At 61.7% G+C, this 12699-nt stretch overlaps 1 pseudogene; it reads left to right on the top strand.

The window, feature by feature from the left end:
- Positions 1-222: 222 nt before the first annotated feature.
- LOC118678966 lies at positions 223-4703 on the top strand (annotated as a pseudogene).
- Positions 4704-12699: the final 7996 nt, after the last annotated feature.

Raw genomic sequence — 12699 nt, 5'->3', positions numbered from 1 at the left:
GCAGGTGACAGGGTCCTGGGCTCAGGGCCAGCGGCTGCCAGTGGGTTCTCACTGGAAGCAGACCAGCAACTGGAAAGAGCAAATGTCCAGAGGGGCTGCCATTGGAGAGAGTGAAGAGGAGTCTCCTCTGGGGGAGGGCTGGGTGGGCACAGGCTGGAGGGGAGAGGGCGGGAGGCTGGAGGCTCCAGGGAGCAAAGCCCAGTTGCGGCCGGGAAGTAATGAAACCAGGAGTGGAGCTACTGGGCTGAGGGCTCTGGGCTTGGCCGGAGGCACAGCAGCTATGGGGAGACAGGGAGCGCAGGTAGAGCTCATTGACCTGTAGGGAGGGGATCTTAGGGAAGAAGGGGCAGGGGCTACTGCAGGCCAGGAACTTTATGGACAACAACTGTAGGTGAGCAGGGAGCAGGTGGGAGGGCAGGAGATGCCCAGGAGCTGGATGGGAGCTGGCAGAGCTATGCAGGTGAGCAGGGGGGCAGGTGGGGACAGGGAGCTGGGTGGAGCTGGCAGAGCTATGCAGGTGAGCAGGGGGCAGGTGGGAAGGCAGGAGCTGCCCAGGAGTTGGGAGGAAGCTGGCAGAGCTATGCAGGTGAGAAGGGGGCAGGTGGAAAGGCAGGAGCTTCCCGGGAGCTTGGTGCAAGCTGGCAGAGCTATGCAGGTGAGCAGGGGGCAGGCAGGAGGGCAGGGAGCTGGGTGGGGAGCTGCCAGAGCCATGCAGGTGAGCAGGGGGCATGCGGGAGGGCAGGGGAGCAAGGAGTTGCCTAGGAACTGGGTGGGAGCTGGCAGATCTATGCAGGTGAGCAGGGACAGGCAGGAGGGCAGGAGCTTCCCAGGAGCTGGGTGGGGGCTGGCAGAGCTATGCAGGTGAACAGGAGGAGGCGGGAGGGCAGGAGCTTCCAGGAGCTGGGTGGGGGCTGGCAGAGCTATGCAGGTGAGCAGGGGGCAGGCGGGAGGGCAGGGGAGCAAGTAGCTGCCCAGGAACTGGGTGGGAGCTGGCAGAGCTATGCAAGTGAGCAGGGGACAGGTGGAAAGGCAGGAGCTGCCCGCAAGCTTGGTGGGAGCTGCAGAGCTATGCAGGTGAGCAGGGGCAGGCAGGAGGGCAGGGAGCTGGGTGGGGGCTGGCAGAGCAATGCAGGTGAGCAGGAGGGAGGCGGGAGGGCAGGAGCTTCCCAGGAGCTGGGTGGGGCTGGCCGAGCTATGCAGGTGAGCAGGAGGGAGGCATGAGGGCAGGAGCTTCCCAGGAGCTGGATGGGGGCTGGCAGAGCTAATGCAGGTGAGCAGGAGGCAGGCAGGAGGGCAGGAGCTTCCCAGGAGCTGGGTGGGGGCTGGCAGAGCTATGCAGGTGTTCAGGGGGCAGGCGGGAGGGCAGGGGAGCAAGTAGCTTCCCAGGACTGGGTGGGAGCTGGCAGAGCTATGCAAGTGAGCAGGGGACAGGTGGAAAGGCAGGAGCTGCCCGCAAGCTTGGTGGGAGCTGGCAGAGCTATGCAGGTGAGCAGGGGCAGGCAGGAGGGCAGGGAGCTGGGTGGGGGCTGGCAGAGCTATGCAGGTGAGCAGGGGAAGGCAGGAGGGCAGGGAGCTGGGTGGGAGCTGCCAGAGCTATGCAGGTGAGCAGGGGGCAGGCGGGAGGGCAGGGGAGCAAGGAGTTGCCTAGGAACTGGGTGGGAGCTGGCAGAGCTATGCAGGTGAGCAGGGGGCAGGCGGGAGGGCCGGGGAGCAAGGAGTTGCCTAGGAACTGGGTGGGAGCTGGCAGAGCTATGCAGGTGAGCAGGGGGCAGGCGGGAGGGCAGGTGCTTCCCAGGAGCTGGGTGGGGGCTGGCAGAGCTATGCAGGTGAGCAGGGGCAGGCAGGAGGGCAGGGAGCTGAGTGGGAGCTGGCAGAGCTATGCAGGTGAGCAGGGGGCAGGCAGGTGGGCAGGAGCTGGGTGGGAGCTGGCAGAGCTATGCAGGTGAGCATGGGGTGGGTGGGAGGGCAGGGAGCTGCCCAGGAGCCAGGGGACAAAAGGGCAGCGGTGAGCAGGTGGGTAGAGAGGGATCATAGGACAGTAGGCGGAGGGGGCGCTGTTGGCCAGAGGCTCAGTGAAAAGAAGCAGGGTGCAGGTCAGGGGAGGACACAGCAGCCCTGGGAGTGCAGGGAGCCGAGCTCCTGGCCGGGTTCAGGGCTGAGGCCCAGGGCAGGGGGCTGGACCAGAGCTGGCAGAAATGGGATTCAGATGGGCAAAGGCAGAGACTGGAGGACAGAAGCCTGAGGTTCTCTGAATGTCCAGGAAGAGGCTTGGAGGGGAGTGGGGGGCAGGGAAGGCTTGTGGGGAGCAGCTGGAGGGGTTGAACCTGCAGGCACTGAGAGAGAGGGCGCCGCTGGGCTGGGAGCCCTGAGCAGCAGGCAGAGTTTGTCCAGCTGAGCTGGGAGGAGCTCAGGGATAAGGCAGGGCCTAAGCTAAAAGGAGCCCAGGATGAGGTGGGGGTTGAGCAGGGAGGGGGGAGGGACAACGGAGCAAGGCTGAGTGAGGGGGCCACACAGGGGTCTGGGGCACTGACACCATGCAGAAGGCTGCCAAGGCCTGTGCCAGGCTCCAAGCCATGCTGAGCGAGCCCGACTGAGGAAGGACCTGGCAGGAGGGCTCTGGACTAGGCAGGAGCTGGGGCAGTGAGGGGGCAGTGCTGGGGGGGAGCGGGAGGGGGCGGGAGCAAAGCGGGGAGAAGGGGCAAGCGTGAGAGACTGCTGGGTGCAGAGGTGCAGCCTGGGCTGGGGGGCTTCAGGGAGGAGGGGAGAGGCCTCCCACAGAGACCTCCAGGCAGGAGTGGGGACCAGGCAGTGCCTAGGCTGCAGCGCTGACCCAGAAGGGCAGAGGGCTGTGGGCTGCGGACAGAGGCCCACGCACCTGAGGAAGGGCCTCCTCGCCCAGGGCAGGGCGTGGCAGGGCGACAGGACAGTGGGATCAGGGGCCCTGGAAGCCAGGCAGAGCGAGATCCACCAGTTAGGGCTCCAAGGCTCAGTGAGGACCAGGGGCTGGGGGCGGGGGCTCCAGCCCAGGCAGCGCTGGCTGAGCTGCTGAGCCTGGCGCCCATGGCTGCTGAGGCGGGAGGCCCTGGGTGGCAGAGCCGCACGGGACAGCCAGTCTGCAGGCTTCTGGGTCTTCAGGCTTCTGGGAGCCCATGGGCCACGGGCACGGGGCTCAGCGCTGTCCCAGGACTAGGGCCCCCGATGCCCTGCCCAGGCTTTGGTAGGGTGAGACCTGGCAGTCACATGGCCCCTCTTTTACAGCCTCCACCACGGCCCCGTCGGTCTTCCCGCTGTCCACCAAGTGTGGCACCACGTCCAGCTCCACGGTGTCCCTGGGCTGCCTGGTCTCTGGCTACTTCCCGGAGCCCGTGACTGTGACCTGGAACTCGGGCTCCCTGACCAGCGGGGTGCACACCTTCCCATCCGTCCTCCGCTCGGGCCTCTACTCTATGAGCAGCATGGTGACGGTGCCCGCCAGCTCGTCCGGCCAGACCTTCATCTGCAACGTAGCCCACCCGGCCAGCAGCACCAAGGTGGACAAGATCGGTGAGCACATGCCACGGAGAGACATCTGCTAGGAGACAAACCACAGAGCAGGGATGGCTGACACAGCCCAGGGCAGTGGGGGGAGTGCAGACGGTCTCCCCACGCTGGGGGAGGGGTCCTCTTGGTATCACCACCAGGCCCAGGGTGGGCACAGGATCTGGAGCCACAGAGGCGGGTGCTGGCCACAGACCTGCCAAACTCTGGCCCTGACCTAAGCCCTGCCCAGGGCCGTGTCCTGTGAGGCCCCGGTAACCCTCAGCCTGCTCTCTCTGCAGTGCCTGTAATTGAAGAAAAACCCACCAGCCCTCCTCATACGTGCCCACGTGAGTATCCACACCAGGAGGAGGCCCATGGGGAGTGCCTGCCCAGGGAAGACCTGCCCAGGACTGACCCCTGGCCATTGTCTCCCACCAGCTTGTGAGAACCCGGGAGGGCCCTCGGTATTCATCTTCCCCCCAAAACCCAAGGATACCCTCATGATCTCCCGGACACCCGAGGTCACGTGCATGGTGGTGGACGTGGCCCCGGATGACCTCGAAGTCGAGTTCACCTGGTACGTGGACGGCCAACAGAAGAGAAAGGAGATGGTGAAGGCGCAGCAGCAGCAGCTCAACAACACCTACCGCGTGGTCATCCTTCGCCATCATGCACCAGGACTGGCTGAAGGCCAAAGTGTTCAAGTGCAAGATCAACAACAAGGCCATCCCCTCCCCCATCGAGAGGACCATCTCCAAGGCCATAGGTGGGGAGCAGACAGGTGGGCCCGGGCCCGGGGCTGGGGGGCCAGCCCTCCACCTGGGAGTGACCGTCTGTGCTGACCTCATCCCACAGGGCAAGTCCGGCCGCCGCAGGTGTACATCCTGGGCCCACATTCGGACGAGTTGGCCAGGGACAAGGTCAGCGTGACCTGCCTGGTCAAAGACTTCTTCCCGCCGGACATCAGTGTGGAGTGGCAGAGCAACGGGCAGCCGGAGTCCGAGACCAAGTACTCCTCGACCCCACCCCAGAAGGACCAGGAGGGCTCCTTCTTCGTGTACAGCAAGCTTACCGTGGACAAGGCCCGGTGGCAGCGGGGGGACCCCTTCACGTGCGAGGTGATGCACGAGGCCCTGCACAGCCACTATGCCCAGAAGACCATCTCCCAGAACCCGGGTAAATGAGCAGTGCCCGGCGCCCGGCGACCCCCCATGTACATACCCTCGGGCACCCAGCATTCAATAAAGCACCCAGCACGGCCCTGGGACCCTGCGACACTGTCGTGGTTCTTTCCGGGGAGGAGGTCAGACCGGCTCAGAGGCTGGTCGGCACCGCTAGGGCGCGACCCAGAGCTGGTGGGTCTGCAGGCGCCAGGGCGGGACGGCTTCCCCACGACCGGCAAGGGCTCGGTCAGGAGATGTGGACAGGGGGCAGGAGATGCCACTCAGGGACAGGAGGGCCCAGGAGGGTGCCCGCCTCTGAGCAAGCCCCGCTGTGGGCAGTGCCTGGTCTCCGGGTGCCTTGTCCACTGGTCTCCAGGGTTCCTGGACATGGATCTGGGCCCGCACAGGTGCACACTGGCCCGTGGTGTGGGACAGGCCCTCCATGCCCTCGAGACCAAGCCTCATACCCTCCATCAGGCAAGGGGCCTCTGTGGGCCATGTCCCACCTGGGGCCAGGCCTGTCCGCTCAGGAAGATACACACCTAATTGCCCCAAAGAGGCAGAGGTGGGCAGACCTGGGGTTCGGGGGAGGGACTGCCAGAGGCCAAAGGGACACTGAGCCCGACCGTGGAAAACAGAGCACTCCCCAGACCAGCACCAGCTCACGTGGCCACCTTCACACACACACACACACACACACACACACACACACACACACAAGTGCACATGCATGCACACACACGTGCACATTCATGCACATGCACACAGAGACAGGCCTTGCACTGCGGGGCCTCCCATGAGGCATCCTGCACAGGCCCAGACCAAAGAAGAGAAAGGGTCCTGGGAACCCCCACCACGGACACCAGCCTGACCCCAGTCTCCCCAATGCCCCAGGGGCAACTCAGCAGCTCATCCGCACACTGACCAGACCGGACGCCCTTCCCCCTTCCCAGGCACCCACAGCTTCCCCACACACAGAAGTCCTCCCCACACACCCACTAGCCTTGGACCCACCCACTTGTCCTGCACTCCCAACTCGGACCTGGCTCTGGCCCTCCCCCAGGCAGGGCCCTCCTGCCCTCTGACCCCAGGGGGAGCAGGCAGAGGGGCTGGTGGACGACAGAGCAGGCTGGACTGGGAGTCAAACAACCTTGTCCCCCAGGGCCCCGTGCAGGTGGCAGAGAGGAGGGGACAGCCCGGATCAGGCTGGGAGCTGGGCCTGAGACGGAGGATGGGGGACCTGGGCATGATGGGCTCTCCCGGCAGGGGCCCATCACAAGGTGCCCCACACCAGCCCCCACGGCCCCGTACTGACCCCCCTCCCTGTGCAGAGCTGTTCCTGGATGAGAGCTGTGCCGAGGCCCAGGACGGGGAGCTGGACGGGCTGTGGACCACCATCTCCATCTTCATCACCCTCTTCCTGCTCAGCGTGTGCTACAGCGCCACCGTCACGCTCTTCAAGGTGGGCTGCCCATTCGCCCCACGCGACCCACATGCCCCACACCATCCCCACGCCTTCCCCACGCTGTCCCCACGCTGTCCCACACGCCCCACACTATCCCCATGTGCCCCACAAGCCCCACGCCATCCGCACGTGCCCCACGCCATCCCCACACCATCCCCACTCCATCCCCACACCATTCACACGCCATCCCCACGCCATTCCCACGCCATCCCCACTCCATTCCTGCCGGGGTCCTGCCCCAGCAGGTCCAGGGGTTCCTAAAGGCGTAGACGGAGTCGGCAAAGAAGGAAGGACACGGAGACAGTGTTCAGTTGATCAGCAGCCTAGCCAGGATCTCCAGCCAGGATCTCCAGCCAAGTTCTGGTCTGGATCTCCAGAGAGGTTCTGCTTAGGATCTCCAGCCAGCTTCTGTGTCCATGTTCTCTTGCTAGGTTCTCCAGGTTCTCTAGCCAGGTTCTGTAGCCATGTTCCCTCGCTAGGTTCTCCAGCCAGGTTCTGTCCAGGTTCTCCAGCCAGGTTCAGTCACCAGGTTCTAGTCAGGTTCTCTTGCCAATTTCTGTAGTCAGGTTCAGTCCAAGATCTTTTGCCATATTCTCCCCAGAGAAGTTCTTCTGTCTCTAGAGAACGTTCTGTGTAGGTTCTGTGCCTCCTGGTTCTGTCTTCTTAGTTCTGTGTGTAAGTTCTGTCTCTCTTCATTCTGTCTTCTTACATCTGTATTTATACCAGTTGATTCCAATCCTATCAATCTCTATTCCAAAGGTTAGGGCATTTCTTATCTCCATTCCAGGGAGTAAAGATTATGTAGCTTAAGCATGATTGTTCGTAGTTAAAGTGATTAATTACCCATCTGGCACTAGTTAAGAGGTTTTATTCCCTCCCTAACTCCAGGGGAAAATCCCTACCTGGGGAAACAACCTTTCTCAGAGAGGTGACCTTGGTTAAAACACATAGTGCCAAGAAGGTGAGCAAACATATTAAGAACAGTATGCCATATAAGCCAGGTCCATTGAAACAGCAAGGATGGACCGGCTCCCGGCAAATTCCCCCTTTTTTATTTTTTAAAAGCAGGCATTAAAAAGAAAAACCCCAAATGCTCTCTTGTATCCATTTTAAGAGTAGGATTGGCGCTTTCCACTATTACCTGAGTCCTGATCTATCACCCCAGGGAAAGCTTGCCAATCCTGCACTTTCCCGGGGTGGAAAGGCTGCAGTGGGGTTAAGGATAAGGCTCCTTGGGCCTACCTCCTCCCATGCCTTTACATTTACCTTTCCTTCCTCAGAAAAGCATGGACATACTTCTTGTATAAAACGTTCTGTCTGACTGGGAGTAACCTTAATTCCTCTGCTGGCAAGCATATGTGTTAAAAGATCAATACAGAGTCTTCTTTCTTTGGACTCAGTATGGCACTCACATTGGACTCACATCTTCTCAATCTAAGAATCAATACAGAGTCTTCTTTCTTTGGACTCAGTATGGCACATCTTCTCAATCTAAGTTCTGTACTATCCACCTTCTTACCCTATTTATCCTCTATAGGGGGGTCTGTAGCACCCTGGTGGAGTCCTATCCGTCCCGAGTGTGGGGGTTTTCAAGGGGGGGGGGGGGCTTACCTAGGGGAATCCTGTTCCAGGGGTTCCCAAAGGTGTGGACGGAGTCGGCGAAGACTATCCACCCTCTTCCTATGGTGGAGTCCTATCCGTCCCGAGTGCAGGGCGCTTACCTAGGGGTCCCTGTTCGGGCGCCATATGCCGGGGTCCTGCCCCAGCAGGTCCAGGGGTCCCCAAAGGTGTAGACGGAGTCGGCAAAGAAGGAAGGACATGGAGACAGTGTTCAGTTGATCAGCAGCCTAGCCAGGATCTCCAGCCAGGATCTCCAGCCAAGTTCTGGTCTGGATCTCCAGAGAGGTTCTGCTTAGGATCTCCAGCCAGCTTCTGTGTCCATGTTCTCTTGCTAGGTTCTCCAGGTTCTCCAGCCAGGCTCTGTAGCCATGTTCCCTCGCTAGGTTTTCCAGCCAGGTTCTGTCCAGGTTCTCCAGCCAGGTTCAGTCACCAGGTCCTAGTCAGGATCTCTTGCCAATTTCTGTAGTCAGGTTCAGTCCAGGATCTTTTGCCATGTTCTCTCCAGCGAAGTTCTTCTGTCTGTAGAGAACGTTCTGTGTAGGTTCTGTGCCTAGGTTCCGTCTCTCTTGGTTCTGTATTCTAAGTTCTGTGTCTTGCTGTCTTATTACATCTGTATTTATACCAGTTGATTCAATCCTATCAATCTCTATTACAAAGGTTAGGGCGTTTCTTATCTCCATTCCAGGGAGTAAAGATTATGTAGCTTAAGCATGATTGTTCGTAGTTAAAGTGATTAATTACCCATCTGGCACTAGTTAAGAGGTTTTATTCCCTCCCTAACTCCAGGGGAAAATCCCTACCTGGGGAAACAACCTTTCTCAGAGAGGTGACCTTGGTTAAAACACATAGTGCCAAGAAGGTGAGCAAACATATTAAGAACAGTATGCCATATAAGCCAGGTCCATTGAAACAGCAAGGATGGACCGGCTCCCGGCAAATTCCCCCTTTTTTATTTTTTAAAAGCAGGCATTAAAAAGAAAAACCCCGGCACATTCCCACGCCATTCCCACTCCATCCCCACTCCATCCCCACACCATCCCCACACCATCCACACGCCATCCCCACACCATTCCCACGCCATCCCCACGCCATTCCCACGCCATCCCCACGCCATCCCCACGCCATTCCCACGCGATTCCCACACTATCCCCACATCATCCAAACACCATCCCCACGCCATCCCCACACCATGCCCACGCCATCCACACGCCATCCCCACGCCATCCCCACGCCATCCCCACGCCATCCCCACGCCATCCCTACACCATCCCCACACCATCCCCACACTATCCCCACGCCATCCCCACGCCATCCCCACGCCATTCCCACACCATGCCCATGCCATCCCCACACCATCCCCACTCCATCCCCACACCATTCCGACGCCATCCCCACGCCATTCCCACACCATCCCCACGCCATTCCCACACCATCCCCACACCATCCCCACACCATCCCCACGCCATCCCAACGCCATTCCCACGCCATCCCCACACCATTCCCACGCCATCGCCACGCCATCCCCACACCATCCCCACGCCATGCCCACACCATCCCCACGCCATCCCCACGCCATGCCCACGCCATCCCCACGCCATCACTACACCATCCCCACACCATCCCCACACCATCCCCACGCCATGCCCACACCATCCCCACGCCATCCCCACGCCATGCCCACGCCATCCCCACGCCATCACTACACCATCCCCGCACCATCCCCACACCATCCTCACACCATCCCCACACCAACCCCACGCCATCCCAACGCCATTCCCACGCCATCCCCACACCATTCCCACGCCATCCCCACGCCATCCCCACGCCATCCCAACGCCATTCCCACGCCATCCCCACACCATTCCCACGCCATCCCCACGCCATTCCCACGCCATCCCCACGCCATCCCCACGCCATCCCAACGCCATTCCCACGCCATCCCCACACCATCCCCACGCCATCCCCACACCATCCCCACGCCATGCCCACGCCATCCTCACGCCATCCCCACGCCATCCCCACGCCATCCCCACGCCATCCCCACGCCATCCCCACACCATGCCCACGCCATCCCCACGCCATCCCCACGCCATTACCACGCCATCCCCACACCATTCCCACGCCATCCCCACGCCATCCCCACGCCATCCCCACGCCATCCCCACGCCATCCCCACGCCATTACCACGCCATCCCCACACCATTCCCACGCCATTCCCACGCCATTCCCACGCCATCCCCACGCCATCCTCACGCTGTCCCCACACTCTCCCTATGCCATTCCAACCTGCCCCACGCCTTCCCCACACCATTCCAACGTGCCCCACCTAATCCCCACGCCATTCCCACGTGCCCCACGTCATCCCCACGCCATCCCCATGCTGTACACACACCATCCCCACGCCATTTCCACGGCCCCACAGGACCCCACGCCATCCCCACGCCATGCCCACGCCATTCAAACGTGCCCCACGCCATCCCCATGCCATGCACACATCATCTCCATGCGTCCCACATTGTCTCCATGTTGTCCATCACTGTCCCTCACTGTGTCCCACACTGTCACTCACTGCCCATCACTGTATCCCTCACTGCCCCTCACTGTGTCCCTCACTGTCCCTCACTGTGTCCCTCACTGCCCCTCACTGTGTCCCTCACTGTGCCCCTCACTGTGTCCCTCACTGTGTCCCTCACTGTGTCCCTCACTGTGTCCCTCAGTGTGTCCCTCACTTTGTCCCTCACTGTGTCCCTCACTGTCCCTCACTGCCCATCACTGTATCCCTCACTGCCCCTCACTGTGTCCCTCACTGTGCCCCTCACTGTGTCACTCACTGTGTCCCTCACTGTGTCCCTCACTGTGTCCCTCACTGTGTCCCTCATTGTGTCCCTCACTTTGTCCCTCACTGTGTCCCTCACTGTCCCTCACTGTGTCCCTCACTGTGTCCCTCACTGTGTCCCTCACTGTGTCCCTCACTGAGTCCGTCACAGTGTCCTCACTGTGCCCCTCACTGTGTCCCTCACTGTGTCCCTCACTGCCCCTCACTGTGTCCCTCACTGTCCCTCACTGTCCCTCACTGTGTCCCTCACTGTCCATCACTGTGTCCCTCACTGTGTCCCTCACAGTCACTCACTGTGTGCCTCACTGTGTCCCTCACTCTGTCCCTCACTGTGTCCCTCACTGTGTCCCTCACTGTCCCTCACTTTGTCCCTCACTGTGTCCCTCACTGTGTCCCTCACTGCCACTCACTGTGTCCCTCAGTGGGCCAATCATTGTGTCCCTCACTGTGTCCCTCACTGTGTCCCTCACTGTGTCCATCACTGTCCCTCACTGTGTCCATCACTGTCCCTCACTGTTCCCCTCACTGTGTCCCTCACTGTGTCCCTCACTGTGTCCCTCACTGCCACTCACTGTGTCCCTCAGTGGGCCAATCATTGTGTCCCTCACTGTGTCCCTCACTGTGTCCCTCACTGTGTCCATCACTGTCCCTCACTGTGTCCATCACTGTCCCTCACTGTGTCCATCACTGTCCCTCACTGTTCCCCTCACTGTGTCCCTCACTGTGTCCCTCACTGTCCCTCACTGTGTCCCTCATTGTGCACCTCACTGTGTCCCTCACTGTGTCCCTCACTGCCCCTCACTGTCCCTAACTGCCCGTCACTGTGTTCCTCACTGTCCCTCACTGTGCCCCTCCCTGTGTCCCTCACTGTGTCCCTCACTGTCCCTCACTGTGTCCCTCACTGTGTCCCTCACTGCCCGTCACTGTCCCTCACTGTCCCATAACTGCCCCATGCCGCCCCCCCCACTGGCCCCGCCTGGCCCCGGCCCCGCAGAGGCTGACCTGGCCCGGCCCCCGCAGGTGAAGTGGATCTTCTCCTCGGTGGCCGACCTGAAGAGGACCGTCGTCCCCGACTACAGGAACATGATCGGACAAGGGGCCTAGCCTCCCTCCCAGCCAGCGGCCAGCTGCCCGGACCCGCCCGCCGGTCCACCTGCTCCACCTGCTGCAACGCCTGCTCCTCCGCCCTCTGACCTTGCTGGCCTCTGACGCCTCCACCCTCGAAGCCCAGGCCCCCCTGAGCCAGCACCCCCGCCCTCTGGCCTCACGGCCATCACAGGCTGCGTCCTGCCCGGGACCTGCCCCTTTGGAGAACCGAGTGGACAGCAGGTTGTGCTCCCACCTGAGCTGACAGACGCCCGCCGGCCCCTCCACGCAGCCACCAAAACACCGCCCGGGTCATGTGGCCACCAAGGCCTCGGGCGGCGTGTCCCTCCCCAGGACGTCACTGCCTGGGCCGCGCGCGAGTCCGTCCTGAGGGGCAGAGGCCCGGCGCCCAGTGTGTGGGCAGCAGCAGGAGGCCGGGCTCCCGGGAGGTGCTGAGTCCCCCCGGGAAGCTCCACGTGGGCCCGGATGGCCACCCGGCCACCTCCACCGGAGCACACCTCAGAGCCGCCTGGGCCGGGCTGCTGCGGGCCCGGGGGCAGGGCGGTACCACCCAGGGAGGGTGGGCCTCGGCCCACAAGCCCCTGGGGCGGGGCCTGGTGACCAGGTCCCTGCAGCTGGGACCCAGCCTCCTTGGACAGAGGACGTGGGTGTGGAGGGGCAGCGCCCAGAGGGCCCAGGTGGGAGCACAGGCCTGAGTCCTGCCCCCTTGCCCTCCCAGGTAGCCCCTGCTCTGAGAGCCCTGGACAGAGAACCCCGATCCCCAGGGAGTGCCCGTCGGCACGTCCGGACGGGAAGGAGGGAGACGCGGGCCCCGTGGTACATGGGACGCACAGAGAGATGATTCTAGGAAACGCCAGCTTGGGCCTCTTTCGTTTTCTGCTTAATTTTCTGGAGCCCGTTCATTATCTGTACTGGTGTGTGCAGTGTGTGTGGTGCATGTGTTTAATGACAATAAAAGCTCCTTACACATCCCTGCCTCACGGAATCTC

Source organism: Myotis myotis, unplaced genomic scaffold, assembly GCF_014108235.1.
Source record: "Myotis myotis isolate mMyoMyo1 unplaced genomic scaffold, mMyoMyo1.p scaffold_m19_p_21, whole genome shotgun sequence".
Taxonomy (NCBI): domain Eukaryota; kingdom Metazoa; phylum Chordata; class Mammalia; order Chiroptera; family Vespertilionidae; genus Myotis; species Myotis myotis.
The sequence above is the reverse complement of the archived record's forward strand: the minus strand, read 5'-3'. Positions and strand labels throughout refer to the sequence as shown.